This window comes from Melospiza melodia, chromosome 16, assembly GCF_035770615.1.
Source record: "Melospiza melodia melodia isolate bMelMel2 chromosome 16, bMelMel2.pri, whole genome shotgun sequence".
NCBI classification, from domain to species: domain Eukaryota; kingdom Metazoa; phylum Chordata; class Aves; order Passeriformes; family Passerellidae; genus Melospiza; species Melospiza melodia.
The window spans coordinates 8,584,158-8,602,594 of record NC_086209.1 but is presented as its reverse complement, the minus strand read 5'-3'; the positions used below and the strand labels follow the sequence as shown (position 1 = coordinate 8,602,594).

At 45.3% G+C, this 18,437-nt stretch overlaps 1 long non-coding RNA gene across 2 annotated transcripts in view; it reads right to left on the bottom strand.

Moving 5' to 3' along the window:
* Positions 1 to 1,381: 1,381 nt before the first annotated feature.
* The window catches only part of LOC134425684 (uncharacterized), a 48,312-nt gene continuing 31,256 nt past the window's right edge, over positions 1,382 to 18,437 (bottom strand). For both annotated transcript variants that reach the window (XR_010029747.1, XR_010029748.1), the window contains 2 exons: positions 8,347 to 8,509; positions 1,382 to 2,716 (listed from right to left, as the gene is read on the bottom strand). This is a non-coding gene — a long non-coding RNA (uncharacterized LOC134425684). The remainder of the gene's footprint in view (positions 2,717 to 8,346; positions 8,510 to 18,437) is intronic.

Genomic DNA, 18,437 nt, shown 5'->3' with positions numbered 1-18,437 from the left:
ACCCATCTTCTGTGGGAACAGAACCACAGGGACATGAATGCTTGGGTTGGCAAAGAGAGCATTTATCTGGGCATTATAGGGCTGTACTCCCTGTTAGTGCACAGCCCAAGATAAGTTAGAGCAAAGAGCTCAGACACCTCTATTAGCTAATGGAACTTGGAAGTATCACAGAGTAATTTTCACCTCTCTCTAATATTGCTGTCATTTTGCAATGAAAACAAAGAGCTGCCTTCCACATGCATTGTGTAACACCTGTGGCACCTTCAAAAACAAAGTGGGAAAGGCTTCATTCCCTCAGCTGATACAAGTCAACCAGTACTTACCAATTTCAGGTGAAACTCTAGACACTGAAAGGAAACAGATGCTTTTTCTGTAGAGGCAAAAGTAAACAAAGTCTTACAAGTTATATGCAGTTTAACCAGTATGTGACATTCTATACCCCTGCCCAGACAAATGGTGCTGACTACAAAGTGGGTAGGGTCAAATTTTTTTGCAGGTTTGGAGGAGTACTTTTCCAAAAACTAGTGTATGTTAGCACAAATGCATGGAAAACATATCCCCTTCCCAGTGCTATTTGGGCTGTAGTTAGCTGCAGAAAGTGCAGAAGGTTTTGTGAGGATGGGGGTGGTGTTTATGGGGGTGGTGTTTCTGATGGCCTCATCCTCAACCAGTGATGGGTTCATTTTGTTGCCAGTGACATTGACTTTGTCCGACAAAGGGGAGGCTTCTGGTGTCTTCACCAAAGCCTTGCCACAAAACCCAATACAGTACAGAATTATTTAAACTCCAGTACAGTGGCCATTAAACAATTTAAAAACAGTCAGCTTTGACAATGACAATCAGCTTTGACATTAGCAGGAATATCCAATACATGAAAGGAAAACTCATAGCCTAAAGGAGACCACAACAAAGCTCTTGAAACAGAAGAAATCTTAGTATTGATAAGGCATGACAGAAGTTTCAGTGGGGTCTTTAACTAGTGGATTCTTTACATTGCATGGCCACAGTTTCTGTTTTTGAGCTCTCTAGACATGACCTCATTCCACTAGTTCATGGGCTGTTTTCATTGCACCCTTTCCCTGAGGGATTGCTCCCATCTGAAGCGCAGAAACATCAAACCAGCACCTGGCTCTGGCTGTGCAGGGACTCAGGTGGTGCCTCTTTTCTCACCAGGAATGTTGTTATGGATCAAAGCATTCTCTTCAAGGATCTTCCAATGGATGGACTAAGGCTCAGCTCATTACCCCCAGCTTCTGGCTATATTTATCCTTTTGCCATAAGTGTAACTCTCTTTGTGGGGCAGAAAAAGGGGGTGGGTGGACTGTGGATAATTCTCTAACTTATTTGCCACCATAGCAGGATAGAAGAGTGCAATGACAAATAAATTTAGAGAAATTCTATCTGTTCATTTACTGAAAGTATATTCCTTGATTGCAAGTCGATCACAAGGGCAAAAATGTCACATCTGACTAATTTCACACTAGATGATTAGATAAAATTTCACATTATTGTTTTAGTTGAGGCAGACCACAAACACTTTCCACCTGAGCCAAAAGGGTCACAAAAGGGAGATTGTTTTCTAGTTTACAACAGAAATTTTGTAAGAAAAAAAAATTCAATGAAGACAGAACATTGGACTGCCCTTAGAGGAAAACCATAAAAACCTGGGGATGCTTCTACTTTTCTATACCAACACAGAAGCACTAAACTGTTCATCTAGGGTTATGTGTTGTCTTCTGCATTTATTCTATGTTTGGTATTTATTTTCCTTATCTGACTCTCTAAGGAATACTACCTGAACCTATATTAGAAAACCAGTGAGGGTTGAGGCACAGGCATGAGCTCTACCTGCCACCCTGCCCATTCCCCCTTTTCTGGCTTGTTCCTGCAGTGGGTTTGTCCTGTGGCAGCCAGGGCTCTGCAGGCTCTGAGTGGGGACAGCTGGGTAGCACCAGACCCCAGCAGGAGACAGAGAAAAAACCCTGTTCTCATTCTGAGCTCACAGGCACCACTGGAAGCAAGAGAGTGGCTAGAGCAAATGCAACAAGGCAATAACCTGGGTCAGCAGACCAGGTTTTGGGGTTGGCACAATAACCTCTAGAGCAGGAAGGGCTCAGTGCACTGGGAGTAGCAGGGGAAGAGCAATCCCTCAGCCACAGTAGCAGAGGATTGTGCAACAAACATTGAATGCATTCCTCAACTTCACCCATAAAAATAAACTGGAAAAGCTGTTGTTCCCTGGACAGATCTAAAGAACACATTTTACAGAGTACAGAAACATCCATGGATTTTATGGCTTGCATACTGTCAGCTCATAAAAGGATGCTGTTCAATGCAATGGGAACTGTAATACTTTATGCCTGCTGGCTCTGGGCTGACAGCCCTTTTCCTTCAAAAGATGCCCTCAGCAGCAGGATTGTCCTCAGCAGCAGGATTGCCCTCAGCTGTTTCTTGCTTGCAGGTGAGAAGAAGCACAAAGAAACTTGGGTCTCCAATAAGTTCTTCAGTAGGGCCTGGAGTGAAGCATTCCCCTTTGGCTTTCAGATCAATATTTGTGGAGAATAAGAGGGAAAGGGTCCTTTGCAGAGGCAGGGTCATAGCCATGACTATGTGGCTTTCCTTTTGTTGTAGAGGAAAATTCCTGGCAGTCAGGTTGACCAAGTGGTTACATTACCACCTTCCTCAGCACTTGGGGTCAGATGAAAACAGGGTGATGCTGTTTGGAGACAGAAAGCAGAAAGTTTTGGTTTAGAAGGAAGATTGATAGATATGAACACATACATACACATGTACTTTAAACCAGCAATAAGAAAGACAGTGCTTGGGAGTAAATAATACTATAGTACAACAATTAGTGATACTACTATATGACTGCATTGTGTGGGAGGATTTAAAAACCTGTCATTTCATTGTTGAAACAGCCCTAAAAGTGAAGAATTTCTGATGAGCTTCATAACATCAGTTACATGAAAATTGCTTCCCCTTCCCACTGCTCCTGAAAACCTCTATTTTATGTTCATTGCAGCTGACACAAGAAATAGTCCCCGTTCATCCTGTGTCCTGGAAAGCATTGCAGAGATCCAGCACATTGGGCCATCCACACAACAAAATTTATACTTTTATAAAATTATCAGTTTTTCCACCATCCTGTTACATACTAAGCCATTCATCAGTATTACAGTGATGTCAATTGCATTCTCCATAAAATAAATGGTAATATGCTTATAGCCATACAGGATACCAGCAGCTTAGGATGTAAGCAAGACTTAATTAATAGAGTAGCTAATTTTTAACTGACATTGTGGCTTCAGTTTTGTTCTTTGCATTTGGCATCTTCACTAACTAATAAAATTCTCCAAGGTCAGCTACAGTGACAGGAGTTATTTGTTTGGATCCAGTACTCACCCAAAAGACATCTGAATCCAGCCATAGCCTTAGTTTGGCTTTCAGGTGAATGAACACTGTTTAAAGGACACTATGAATATACAGATTTAATTTACTGAGTAGCATGCTTCATATTTTCTCCACCAAGAAGGATGGAGAGCTGCAAATCAGGCTTTTCTCTTTGCCCAGCTTTCCCACTAGGCACAAGGAGGAGAAAATCACCAGGAGATGCTGCAGAGTGAATCAACAGAGCATCCTCACTCAGGGAAGGCTCTCAGTGAAGAGCTTTGCTTTATCCAAAGCACCATGGCAGCTTTGCTCTGGAAAAATGGGCAGTGCAGCACGTGTCACTGAGCAGCAGTTGCTGTTCAACTGTGTAATCAAATATCTATGAGGATGGTTCATTTCTACACCTTAAAAATGCAAATAGAGATCTGTTTTGTCTTTACCTACGGGGAGGGTGTGGAATATGAAAATCTGGAGCTTTGGAGATTTTCATATCTGAAGATATAAAAAAGATTGGAGAAAGTCACCAGCTCCTCTGCAGACCAAAACTGGTGATCCTCTTCTAAGGCATGTGGAAACCCTGCCTGAAGCTCCTCTGAAACCCCACCAGGGCCACAAGTTACAGCCTTTAAAACTCACATGGGTAAACAGCTGAGGCTTTTGAAGGTTTTCAGGACTTCGGCTTTTTTTTTTTTTTTTTCTGATTTTTTACATAAACTAGCAACAAAGAGACAAAAAATCTCAAGCCTGCCACTGAAGACCCCTTGGTGAACATAGGGACAGATAGGGATTCTTGTAGGGCTCTCTGGCAGGCAGTGAAGGACCCAGCTTCACAGAGCCTGGCTGGATGGGATGCAGCCACAGGGAGACATGAAGGGTGCAAAGCCCCCTGTGAGCTACAGAGACCAGTGTTTCTCAGCCTTTCCTTTGGACAGGATGGCCCCTCCTTTCAGACTTCTTATTACCTCCAGTCTTTTCAGGAAAACACATCAGTGCTGTTCTAATTAGTCTGCATGTAGGTACTTGTGTGTTGTGAGAAGCTGCTGGAGAACAGAGAGCCTTGGAGGATCTGAAGGTGCAGAAGTCTGGGCAAGGTTCTACTTCTTTCCACTGTCATAACTTTCCATTACCTCATGTCTCTGCCCCATGACTGCTCTCCCCACACATGCACACATTCCTGTTCTCTGTGTGAAAATGAGAAAACACCACTTTCCCTCTGTCAGGCTTTTCACCATTGCACCAAAGGATTGCATTCCCTTCTTCTCCCTCACCCAGAGCTGAACTGGCTGCCCAGCAGCAGTGGCAGGCCCACAGCAGTTATCCATTTGGTGCTGTGTGAAAGGTCTCTGCTCTATCATCCCCTCATGGTGAAATTTATAGACAACTACTAAAGCTGCTAATTAAGCATGTTGGAAAATATAAAACACTTAAAGCTCTGCTTCAAGACTGCAGCAAATGTCATACACTGATTACATGGAGGACAGAACATGGGCATGGGAGCATTAGCTCCAGGCCAGGTGACAGATGTTCCTGTTTTACTGTCATCCACAGTAAATGATGGCAATGATATGGCAATCACTCTTTAAATAAATAATATTCACATTTCATTGAATCATGCTGCATCTTTATCGCCAGAAGATGTTTCATTTGCTGGTCTTCCCTTTGCTTGTTACTGTTTCTGCTGAGGTTAGTAGAAATTTGGCCTTTAATGAAATGTCATGTTAAGACACGTTGACTGTTGAATACAGAGCAGGAAAAGTCTGGTTTTGTGGCCAATTCTTCTTCAGCTTAGAAGGACCCCCCTCAAAATGATTCTGATTATTTTGATTCTGATTATTCTGATATTAGAAAATGGCTAAGGATGATGTAACTGTGATTACCTGTAAACTCAGTTAATGATTAGGGTGTTCTTTTCACGGCTGTGGCAAAACTGTGATCTTTCCCCTGGGATCATTAACTAGCAAATACTTATGAGACTTGACTTCACGTGCTGGCTCTCTCTGCTGCTGATGTGCTTCTGAATATGCATCAGACGGAGCCAGCAGGTTCCCTGTCAGCTGGCCTGGAGCTGGTTTTCCTCTTATTTGAAGGCAATTAGTGTTTGATCATATATTACCACTCATCAGATCCCCAGCAAGCCTGGAGCAGAGCACCTTCACTCACAGTTTGAGTTCCCCTGTCCTTTCCCTGTGTTAGGCATTCAGAATCTGCATGCTTTTAGGTTTACCTCTTCTGTAAAGGATAATGCATAATGCACAGGGTCAGCCTTCTTTGTTTACCCTCCTTCATGCCACATGTGAAGGCTGCAATGCCCCAGTCCTTCCCAGAGCACATTGTTCATGTGCTTTCCTCCTTCCTGAGGGGCTTCATGGGATATGAGCCATGCAGATCCTCCTGAGGAGCTGGAAAACAAGGTCCTCCTCAGAGAACCTCACCAAAGTCCTTTCTGTGTAGCTCAACACAGAAAACCATTCCAGAAACTTGCCCTGTCAGCATCCCAAGCCTTATTAACTGTAGATCCCATCCCATCTGATTACCTGTAGGTCACTACTGCCTGCAGAGAGGTGGCCCAGGAGACAGCAGAGCTCCCTCTCATCCTGAGCTCAGAGAGGCACAATGGTGCCTGGCTGCTGTGCTCTCCCAGCCCAGCTGCTGCTCTTCCCTTCCTCCCTGTGAGCAATGCCTCCACTGAGGGGGAACTGCAAGGGTCCTGAGCCTGCTCCCAGCCCTGGAGTTCACAGCACCTTTCACCACAGGGATGAGGATCAGTGAACCAGAGTGAATTGCACCAAACTGGGCTTAAATCGAGGTAAGCCTGAGTTGATTCAGAAGTGCAGAATCATTAAGGTTGAAAGAACCCTCTAAGACCAGCAAGTCCAACCATTAACCCAACATTGCCAGCTCCTTGAGTAAACCATGTCCCCACACACCACATCTGCACGTTTTTTAACTTCCAGGCATGATGAGTCCATTACTTTCCTGGCCAGCCTCTTCCAATGTTTGACCACCCTTTCACTGAAGAAATGTAATCAGATTAAGCTCGAGGAGGCACCCGATGAAAAGTGGATGTTTCTAAGAGCCTCGTGTCCAGTGCCATCGCAAAGAGGACTCACCTCTGCCTGCCCAAGGCACCGAATCCTTTTTGCACTGACCAGGCTCAGTCCCTGCTGGTCCAGGACTTCTCTCCCCGCGCTGCCCAGCAGGGCTGGGGGCAGCTCCGGAGATGGCACAGGCTGGGGCTCCTGCATCCCCGGCATGTCCCCGCTAGGGTCAGCCCATTTCCCGGGATCGTGCCCGGCGATGCCCGGCTCCGGCTGCTCCCGGGCAGGAGCAGCCCCTAGATGGAGCTGCACAGCAGGGAATGGGCCCCAGCACCGTCCAACACCATCCCACCCCCCCTGTCGCGACCCCCGGCTGCGGGCTCCGCGTTCAGCATCGCTGTGCTGAGCCCCACATCTGCCTCGGGGTGCTGGGAAAGCTCAGCCGACCCCACAGCCCTGGAAGGATGGCTGGCTCTGGAGGTTTTTAAACTCTGTTTCATTAAATCCCATGTTTTAAGCTTTTTCTAGAAGCTGGCTGCACTTTTCTGAAATTATTTCAGTATAGAAGGAATCATAGCTAAGCCCTCATCAAAGAAGTTTATTTCTGGCTTTAAAGAGAGCTGTTATTTTACTTGCATAATATTTTATAACCCAGCATCTATTTCTCATTTCCAGACTGCAGCTTTGTAGTCTTTACTTGCTCTGCTCATCAGTGAGCTGTGAGATACCTGAACAGAGGCTCAAACCACAGCAGCACCTGCGAGGAGCCAGCAGCAGCAGAGCCCCCAGCACATGGCTGTCCTTGCACCGGGACCTCTGGTGCACACCACAGCCCTTTCTGCGGGCCCAGGGGTGCAACAAAAGGCTGGACATGAGTTCAGAAAGAGCAGGAGCTGGTGATGCTCACACCAATCCAACCCTCACTATAGGTAATTACCCTAAAATTCTATCTAAATTATAATTTTTATTATGTGTTTTGCTGGGATACAAATACTTTTCTTTCTTTAAGAAGTCAATGGTATATAGCAGAAATCACAGACTGAGCTCTGGAGAATCTACATTAGCACTTTTTGTCAGGCCAGAGTCTGACCTGAAGGCTATGGAAGCAGAGAAAACTGCTGTAGCCTTGGGTGAACACTGGCAGGTTGCTACAACTACACTGCAGGGAAAAATTGTGCTCTGCATTAGCTGTGTGAGGGCAGCCACCCTGAAGGTGACAATTTCCCAGGACAGAACATCTCATCTACCCAGAGGCTGGGTCAGGTGTAAACACCCTTTTCCTTTGATACACAAAAACATAGTTACAGCTCCTGAAACTGCTCTGGGAAGAGCACTGGTAACTTTTCCCTGCTAAGAAAATGATTCTCACAGGAATGTCTTTTTCTTCTCCCTTTCATCCATAAAATGATGGCCAGGAACTCCCTCAGATATGTATTTTTTCACTCAGCACATGCCACTTCTGATCAGTTGGGCTAGATCCATCCACAAAAGATGGTGAACAGTTGGTGTTTAGCCCACACAAAATCCCATCCACATCCACAAAACAAGGTTTTCCTTTACTTTCCTCACCTACAGCACTTGATTCAGCTGATATTTACAGAGCATGCAGAAGCCAGAGAAGCAACTATTGTCCTCAGCCCATTTACCCAGTTTCAGTGGTTGTGTGGTCATCCCAGACTGAGGAGAAATGGGCTTTACTTCTGGGATGCACCTTTAAAGTTTAATTCAGGTCTGCCTCCCAGGGGACTGCCCTCAACTATCTAGCATCAGATGAGTCTGGGATGGCTACTTTCTTAGTCTGTTGACTTTACACAATGAAAAGTCTTTAGTGCTTTCCAACTTTCAGCATATCACGCAACCTAAACTAATCTCCAACATACTCAAAGATTTTTTTGAGAAATAAGATTCATCTTACAAGTGTGAATGTCTAAATATCACCCAGAATGCAGAAACATCTTCTCAGCCCTGCTTGGTGCCACAGGTGCCCCAGCCCTCCGTAGCCAGCTCCAGGATGAGATCAGAGCAGGGAGTTGTAGGGGATGGTTGCGCATCTGGATGGAACACAGCAGAAACCACTCCTGAAAATAGAAAAAGCAGGATGTGTTATCTGCTAGTGAGGGAAATGAACCCTTACTTTTCCCCCCAGTATATGGTGGTTGTGAAATTTTTCACAATCACAAGTAAACAAGGTGGTGTTGTGCCTCACTCCACACACCATGTCCCAAAATACCTTGGATTGCTCCTCTCACAGCAGGCAAAAACCCACAGTGCTCTGCAATTTGGGCTTTAATTCTGCAGCCTTGTATCCCTGTACAAGTCTGGGCAGGTTTTATGAATTCTGATGTGTTGCAGCCTAATGTGGCAGCCTGATAGATGCAGACTGAAGGAAGGGAAGGGAAGGGGGGATTTAATAACCCTGGCCTGGGCACTGAGCTGGTAATGAAGAAGGGTTGTTATTAGTCATTTGCATAACATAAAAGGAGATCCAGATCGAGGCTTAATAAATTCTTCCTCGTATAGAATAACACAGTTATAGCCATTTCTATAAAAATGTCAAACCCTTTATGTGAAGTAAGTGTTCCTTCAGAGCATAAAATACAATCCTACAACTCAATAAAATCACTTGTATCACTACACTGATTTCTTTGAAGTGTCACTAAGAAGGGCAGGGTTATGAACTGAAGCATCATTCTTCTTCTCACCTGGGATGTGACAGCACAATGAAAAGGAGAACTCAGGGTGCAAGAGCTAAACTGGGGACACTGAGGAGTAAGCATAGGTAAGCAAGGCCCTGGGTGTGCATCTACTCTAAAATCACACTGTCTTTTCTGTTCAGGTGATGTTTTGGCCTGAGAAACTCATCACCCCAAATTAGGAGGTAACAATTGGCTCAGAGGTGGGTCAAACCCCCAGGCAATGGCAGGTGGATGGACTGGGCAGCAAACAGCAAGCCAGCACTGTGCAGTCTGTTTTGGTACCAGGCACAGCTTGCAGAAGGCAGATTCAGGTTCTCAGAGACAACTGGTGATGCTCCATGTGGAAAAAATTACTGCAGCAGTGGGGAAGGTGCAGCTGTGAGCACCTGACTGTGGGGAGATGGAGGTGGGGTTGCAGGAGCCTCAGCCACTTGCTCCATGTATTTTCCTGACTGGCTTTGTCCCCTGGGAGAGCTGCATGTGCCCCATGCCTGGATCAGTGCCTGTCTGAGTTGGTACACAATGCTCTGATCCCTCCAAGCACTGCAATATGGAATCATTTATGGATGTGCAGAGACATGCAGTAAAACATGTATTTACTGCTCCACACAGTCCTGAGTGGAGAACAAGCCTTTCATCCTTACAGAGCAGTGCCTCAGGGCTGTTTGCTTGAAAGCCCTGAACTTGGACTGGTCTAAGAGAGACAGGCTTATTGAAAAGCAGTGGCTAGTAAATTCCTTTCACAACTGTGTGTGTTAGATTTGTGTTCCAGGCAGCCTAAAAAGCATCTGTGCACCTTCATTTTCAAAATTGTGACAGCTCATACCAAGCAAAGAAGTTTTCAGGGCTCACACTGACCACGCTGCACCTCTACAGCCTGGAAGCACTCTGAACTCAACATGTCTGCAGAGAAACATTTGAGGTATCAACTTTGCACCCTCAGCTCTTCCAGTCAGCATTTTCCCCTGAGGGCATCTTCTAAAACCCATGGAGCTTCTGGGCAATAATCATCCATATTCATGAAAACAATCTTTTATTAACTTTGCTAGAAAAAACTTTTACCAAGGGGAAAAATAGACCACCTGTAATTTTAAAAGTAATTTTCTTAAGTCCCATCAGTTATTCTCAGAGGTATGAATACTCCAATAGCAACAAGATTCTCCCGCACTACTACAGAGCCTTTCCTCCCCAAGTGCTTTTAAACCTGCTTCACCCTTCTCTGTCCCACAGAATTTCAGCAGTTTTGGGCCACACAAGGGGAACATGGTTATCTCATCCAGCTCACAGCCAAGACCATGGCTAGGATGTGACCAAAAAGTCATGATTTTGTTTGTAAAGGGGCAGACTGAGCCCAGCTGTTTGCCTTGCACAGAGACCTGTTACTACATTCACAAATACTCAGACACCATAGGGGATTTGGGTTGTAGTTCTGCGAGATGTGAGAAATTTGTTTTTAGGCTCAGAGCACTCAGTCAAAAACATCACAGTCACACAACCCAGCCAGAGTCAGGTACCAACCTAAGCAACCAACTCAGATCTGCTCCAGGCTTTCCAAGGAGTGACTTTGGGGCAGAAATTTCCACCCCAGATGGAACACCTGATGTGCTCCTGTAGCCAGCATAAAGCACACAAGCTAGCATACTCTAGCATGGCTGTGCCTGTGTGCAGACATTTGACCCATTCAGGCAGATGGAATCACATGGATCCAATGCTTAATTAACTGAAATGGTCCAACATTCTCAGTTCTGCTCCCATGTGCCACAGAGGGTATCCTGCATTGCTGTCTGCTCATCTGGTTGAGTTTAGGCAACCTGAGGAGTAACAGTCCTCAGGATATTTGACACAAATGATCCCATTCTACAAAATGCTGTGAGTCAATGTGAAGATTTTCAGGCTATCCCAAAGCTTGGGAAAACTTCAAAGGCAAATTGCATGGCTCTGCTGAGATACACAGTCCTGATTTGACTGAAGGATGGAGAACCAGCAATCCTCTCTCTTGCATTTTTAGAAAGAATATACTTAAAACCACACAAACACATGCATGTAACATACAGCTGTGATTAGCAGCACAGTGATTAGCAGAGATTCTTTGCAAGAAAAGAGCAGAATACAGCCAGTTACATACACACCAACTTCCACATGCATATAAGACATTCTCCTTGAAGGGGAAATTATGGTACATGGGGTGAATAAATCATCCCAGGCATATTTGAGGATGTCCCACACTCCCTCACCACTCCCTCAGGAAACAGAATGTGGAGAAGCTAAAATAAATTGGAGAGATGAGCAGTAATTTATTTTCCCGTCTGGAAAAGATAATTTAACTACTCAATTAAACATTGCCTAAAGCCATACTATTAGAGTTGCATATCCCATCTGTAATACAGATGGATTTTGCTCTCTTATTACTGGTCTTCATGCTGTCTGGTACTTAAAAATTCTGGTTTAATTAGATGACACCTTCCACAAATGCTGAGCTATTGGCACATAATTCAAGCAGTATCTAGGAATTTTTGCCATCCAAGAAACCTTCTGTAGGAATCTTATGTTCTTATATCTCTGGTACAAAAGAGCAGGTTGCAGGCAATACTGATATATTATTTCTTACTTTGTGTTATTTTGAAACACAGGGCTTCAGTCTGGGCTCTTTAATTTTTTCAGTAGTTGTCATCTAAGACCATCCACAAATCAGATGGTTTTACAATCTATTTTTCATTGATTTTTATTAAATGTTGATTCAATATTGAAACAGATAATTTTAATACTGAATTAAGAAGTGACTAACCTCATTATGAAGAGATTTCATTCATTGCTTCCCTCTGGGCACTGCTACAAGTGGAGCATTTCAGGAGCCTGGAAATGCCTCCAATCTCCCTGTCACCCCCTGACCCCATCTGAGCCCACAGGCAGTTTCCCTGCAGCAAATGCAAAACCTGCAAGTTTAAGGGGCTCAAAGACACAAAGGCTCTCAGTGGTTCCAGCTGAGAGTGGAAAAAACAAAGATCCACAGACTTTGTATGGAAAACTGAGGGACAGGGTGTGTTGGTGAGCAAGGCAGTGCTGGGTTATCAGCTGAACTTGATCATCGTAGAGCTCTTTTCCAGCCTAAAAGATTTATGATTCTGTGACTTCTGCCTTAAAAGTTCTGGGGAATTTACCTGTGATTGAGAATTTTGCACCACAACTTCAACTGAATGAGCTGGACTGTTTTGCTTTCTCATGAAGAGCTCTCTGTGTCCAGAAGCACTTTGTGTCTCAGACCCCTACGGCATCCTTCTAGCTCAGTGGGGAACTAGACAAATACCACTTTGTTACCCCATATATGGTATTTTCCAAAATCCTTTTTGTCTAACAACTTTTTCCAGTATGGGAGATTCCTTAATTTACTTCACTCCTCTGCTGCTTGCTTGGCAGCAGTGGCAAATGGAAAAGTTTGGGACAACTCACTCAGCCTTCAGACATCCCTGGGGATGGAAGGAGTATTGGTAACTCTTCAACAAACAACTGTAAGCACCTTCTATGTTCACTGCACCCTGCAAGTACCATGAAATCCCACCAAGACAAAGCCAGGAGGCTGACTTCCTTCCAAGAGCCTTAGAGATAGTTTTAAAAAATTAATTTTAAAAAATTCCAAAAGATAATTTCTTCACTGTTAGATTTGTAACAGAAGCTCATCACATATATCAGATCCCTGGGTACATATGCAGATGTTTCAGCCATATGCAGCAGCATATGGCACGTTTCTCTCAATAACTAGTCTTTTTTTTCTGTGCAAGGCTATGAAAACAAACATGAAGTGTCTCAGCCAGCTTAGGACAGAGGGGGTGCCTCTGATGGCTTCATCTCCCCCTGTCAGGCCAATTTCCCCCCAGCCAAACACTGCTTCAACTTCCTCTTATTCTCAAGTCATCCTGGTACAAGTCAAGCTCTGCAGTCGCCCCCAAGCTATACTGGTGGCTGGGGTTATTCCTCCCCAGGTGCAGGACCTGCATTTCCCTTTGCTGAACTTTGGACAGTTCTCTGCCATCTCTCCAGCCTGTTCAGGTCCCTCTGAAGGGCTGCCCTGCCCTCTGGGCTATTGGCCACTCCTCCCAGCTTCGTGTGGTCAGCAGAGCTGCTGAGGAGGCGTCTACCCTTCCTCCAATCTTTATCCACTGATGAACAAGTTAAACAACACCAGGCACAGTACTGAACCTTGGGGACACCAGCAGTGACAGGCCCCCAGCCGATCCTGTGCCACTGCCCCTCTGGGATCTGCCATTCTGCCTGCTCTCTTTCCATCTCACTGTCCACTCACCCTGAAAACCACGGGATTCTCCTTTGCCTTCTTCCCACGTCGTGTAGGGTGGGTTTCTCTACCACAATGAGCCCAGCCATGTTGTCAGCAAAGGAAATTAGAAGCAGGTGCCTTTTAACTTGGCCCAAGAGCCGGGTGTTGGATCATGGTATCTGTTGCCTGTGGTGGAAGATCAATAACAGCAAATTAAGTGCTGCTTAAGCTCGACTGATCAATCACCTCCCTGCCCCAGATGCTCCAGCAGCAGCAGAGGCTGGCTGCAAATACCATCTCAGCTCCTTCCTGCTGCCCTTTAACAGCAGTGCACATGTTGGGAGCCACCAGCTTAACGAGTCTCACCAAATGCCAGACGTTTCTCCTGACTGATTAGCAGTGAGATTTTGCATTTGTGAAAGTTATTTGTAGGGTGAAGAGTTTTTTTTCTGGGTGCTGGAGGAAAAATTGCTAACTCAAATGGAATTCAGTGCAAGCACTTGAGATTGAAAAGGTCATGGCTGTTAGAGTGAGCAAAATTTATTTCTTCGTGGTTATAACAGCGACAAACAGGCAAGGAGAAGCTTGGCAGTTCCAGCCTGACTTGCAATGAAATAAAAACACCCACCTGCAGGATATATTAAGCTAATAAGCAGAAAACCAGATCAGTGTGCTTGATGATATAGGATTACAGAGAGATTCTTCAAATAGTTACAAAATCCCCAAAACACAGAAATTCAGAGCAGCTGCTGGGATAGGGAAGGGCTGCATTCAGCATAACCTAAGTGGTGCACAGATCTCATGTATCAAAGAGGATGGAGGACCTTACAGCCAAAAGCCTCTATCAGAAAGGTTCCTCCTCACTACAACAAAACCCTGTGGTGAGTGCAGGAAGCTGCAGTTCCAGAAGGGTCTGGAACACAAGCCTGAGCAGGAGCAGCTAAGGGAGATGGGGGGGCTCACAGGAACCTTATTTCAAAGGAGCTTGTAGCCAGGTGATGGTTGGCCTCTTCTCCCAAGTGACAAGTAATAGGACAAGAGGAAATGGCCTCTGGTTGTGCCATTGGAGGTTTAGATTGGACATTAGAGAAAATTTCTTCACCAAAAGGGTTGTAGAGCATTGGAACAGGCTGCCCAGGGCAGTGGTGGAGTCACCATCCCTGGAGAGATTTAAAAGATGTGTAGATGTGGCACTTGGGGATGAGTTAGTGGTGGGCTTGGCAGTGCTGGATCAGTGGTTGGACTCAACAATTTTAAAAGTCTGTTTTGACCTAAATAATTCTATGATTCTGAGCATGGGGCTTCAGTTGGGTAAAAGTGGGTGGTTCTGATGAATGTGCCAATCAAAAAGTGGATTCCTTTGAAATAGAACCTTTCTGGATATTTTGCTTCCCAAACCAGGTAAGTACTTTTACACTTTTCCCACCCCACAACCAATACCAAAACTCTGCCAATTACCCTGTGGTTTAGAGCTTCATTTCCTACTTTTCCTACACAACTTGCAACATCAAAATTTCTCTTGCTATAAACAGTCTGCCAACCCCTTAAACACAGAACTGTCATTTCTAGTAGAAATATGAAAGCAGCATAAGTTCAGCAGTAAAAACACATGAATTTTTGAGAGTCCTAATCTTTGAAACACTGTTTCTTTCACTGTGAAAAGAAGGGGCGCTTTACTCACAGACAATATTGTTTCCTCAATGCCTGTCTGAAGCAGGAATTACTCAAATAATGTGACTTTCTGGAGAGACACGGCTATTTCAGACCTCTGCTGGAAGTTTATTGAAGAAAATATTGGTGTTTACATGTAAAAGAGAATGTTTGTTTATGAGGGAAAAGAAATCAGATATGAAAGGAAAAAACCTGTGTATTTTCAGGTTCTACATCTAAGTTCCTGGTCTGAATAGAAATTCTGCAGCTCTAAAGGAATAGGATTGTGAACCCTGAACCTCTGCTGTCTCTCTCTGACCCTGTGGGAGAAGGAACTGTGGAGGTCCTGGAGCTGTGAGCAGTGCTCTGCTCATCGGAGAGCTGAGGAGGAGCACACTTGGAACCTGGGCCTGTCCAGCTGGCTCCCAGCCCACCTGCCCCATCCACCACAGGACTCAGCCTGGAAGGAGCCCATCCTGCCTGGCTGAGCCTGCCAGCTCCAGCCTTGTTTCCCACTACTCTTTTCAGGGGCCAATTCCTGCTCTGGGTGTTTGTTGGAGAAATGGAGCTCAGGGAGTGCTGGCTCCAGGGCACACGCTGAGATCTCAGAAGCAGGGCTGCGATGCCAGCTCTGGGCCTGCTCTACAAGGATCATTTCATTATTTAAACTATTTATTTTGTTTATGAACTAGAAGCTTAGCAATTTACTGTGCTGGATGAATAATGCCTTCTTGTATTAGAAAACAGAAAAAACCAACCCCGAAACCCACATATTTCACTTTTCTCCTGAGTTCCTCTTGGCAGCTCTACAGCTGCTGCCTTACTGAACATATGTATGAGGGAAAATTAAGTTTATCTCCTTTTTTTCTCCTCAGAAAAAATCTCCCTGGATTCTAGGCCCAAAGTCTGGCCACCTTGTGGGTACCAGCTTGATGCAGGCCACCAAACCATCACCACCCTTCATCCTGGGAGCCAGCATGCCATGGGACAGAGGGCAATGAGAAGGGCAAAAGAGGCTGACTGGCATCCAGGGAAAACATCCAGCCCTCCAGAAGAGGATGATGGCAAACAGAGCAACAGCTGGCAAGAACAGACCAATAAAAATGTGGTGTTGGGGGATGAGACAGGAAAAGATGGATATAACAGTCTGTGTTTTCACAAGTTTGGCAGCTGAACCACATACTTTGGAAAAGAATACATCCAGGCTTAAAATGTCTCTCTGGGGATCTTATACCTGATGGAATGACAGCAAAGAACTCTCCATCATGGACTCTTCTGAGCACAGTAACAGGAAAAAATTGAAATACAGGCAAAAAGTAAAAGCTTTTTGTTTACTTTTTTTACTGTGAGGGTAGTCAAACACAAGAATGAGGTTGCCCAGAGAAGTTGTGGACTCTCTGTTCTTGGAGATAGGCAAAGCACAAAGCACTGGACAGCCTGTTCTGGCAGGTTCTGCTGCCAGCAGGGCTGGGCTGTGTGATCTCCAGAGGTGCCTGCTACCCCTGCTGTCCCCTGATGATCAATTAGACAAGAACAGCCAGCCTAAGAACAGCCTGGTGTGTGTGTGCTGTACCACCTTTTGTCAGGGCATGGAGGGCACCCCTCACCTCAAAGAATAAAACAAAGAATAAACTTAGTGAAGGACATCATTTGCATACTAAAAAAGAAACCTTCCACATCTTCTGGGCATACTTTGTTCCTCTCAGTGAGAAAGGCTTCAGAATAACCAGAGCAATCAGGGACCTGATTTCTTCAAACAAAACAGCTCAAATGAGTCATCCCATATTCCTGGCACAAACTGCTGCTAGCTCCTGGGTGTTAAGTGAGATGGGCAGGATATACCAGGCAGTAGCCTGACTGTACATGAATTGAGAGCTAGATTTCATCATGCCAATTACTTTCAGAGATTAGCCTTTGCAAACACACTTTCTACACAAATCAATCCCTAGCTCTGTTCAGGCACCCTTGTTCTCTCACCTTCTCTGTCACCTACACCCTGCAGCAGAGCCAGGAGCCCCTCTGCATGCTGAGCCACTTCAGCTCTTCTCTCACCTGCAGTTTGGTTTCCACCTGTGTCTTTTTGCAAAACCAGTGCACAGCTAGTGCATAGCTTCTATTTGCTTTTCCATGCTGCTTGCTGTATTTCAATAAACTGAACCCAGAGCACACAAGGGTGAAATCTTCATTCCAGGCAGGACAGAGAAATGACACATTTCTGTGCTTACCATCAACCTTGGCACACTGTTGGTGTAATAATCTGTCATTCTTGAACAAGAACAAAACAAGTCAGTGACCCCTGTATGACTCCAAATTGTTTTCTACATTGTCAAAACACACAGATTTAGAAAGATAATTACCCCAATACCTCTGGGTGACAAACTCAAATTAAACTACAAGAGCTCCATGCTCCATCTCTCTCTTTGCAGCTGAATTCACTCCAGATGAACACAAACCAGAAAGGAAGATTATAAGAAAGGCTTTACAGGCCTTGTGCCTCTGCCTCTCCCTGCAGAGAGAAAGGGCCAAGAAGTGCCCCATTCTCACAGGAGGGTAGGTGTGGAAGCCCCCAGAGCAGATTCAGCCTCCCCCAGCTCTGCAGAGCCCACCCACCACAATCAGCCCTGTGACAGAGCAGGGAGAGCAAAGCCAGAAAGCAACCCCCTGCTAAGGCCATCTCCATGTGTGGAGGGGAGCTGATTTAACTAGGAGCAATGGGGAATTGGCTGGGTCCCAATTAGGCTAATTGGGGCAGTGGTGTGAGTCATGGATGCAGTGAGGAAGAGCTGGCCAGTTGGAGTCATTTGGGCACCTATCAGGGGCTACTGATGTTGTAATTGAGCATTTGCTTGAAAATCTGTGTGTCTCACCAGTTCTGTCTTTCCCACAGGGATTTGGGCTGCCCAGAGAACCTAGCCCTTCCTATAAGAACACAGCACAGCTCTTACCATGCCTCTGGCAACACTTACTTACTTGATCCTGCAGTGTCTTTCTGTCGAGTAAAGCCTCTTCAGAGTGGTTTCCACAGTGGGTTTTCACTGAGAACTGTTCATCCAATCGTCCTTTTATCAGTGAGAAATTTGCCCTTGCACTGTCACATGTGGAGCCCAACCTGCACACACTCTGCCTCAGGGTGAGTGCAAGTCCCTGCCAGCCATGGATCCAGCTCAGCATGCCCAAAGCCATGCCCAGATTCCCACCTCCCTGTTTCCTGCACTGCCATGCATCTCACCTGCTGCCCCACTGAAAAGTGCTGAAATTCCAGGTGATAACCCTCCCATGGAACAGCTGTCAGCCCCAAAAGCTGCACCTGACCTGGAGTTCACAGATGTTCAGTGTCATGGTACACTTTTAGCATAGGTATATAGTTATCTTCATTTTTTTCTACTACAA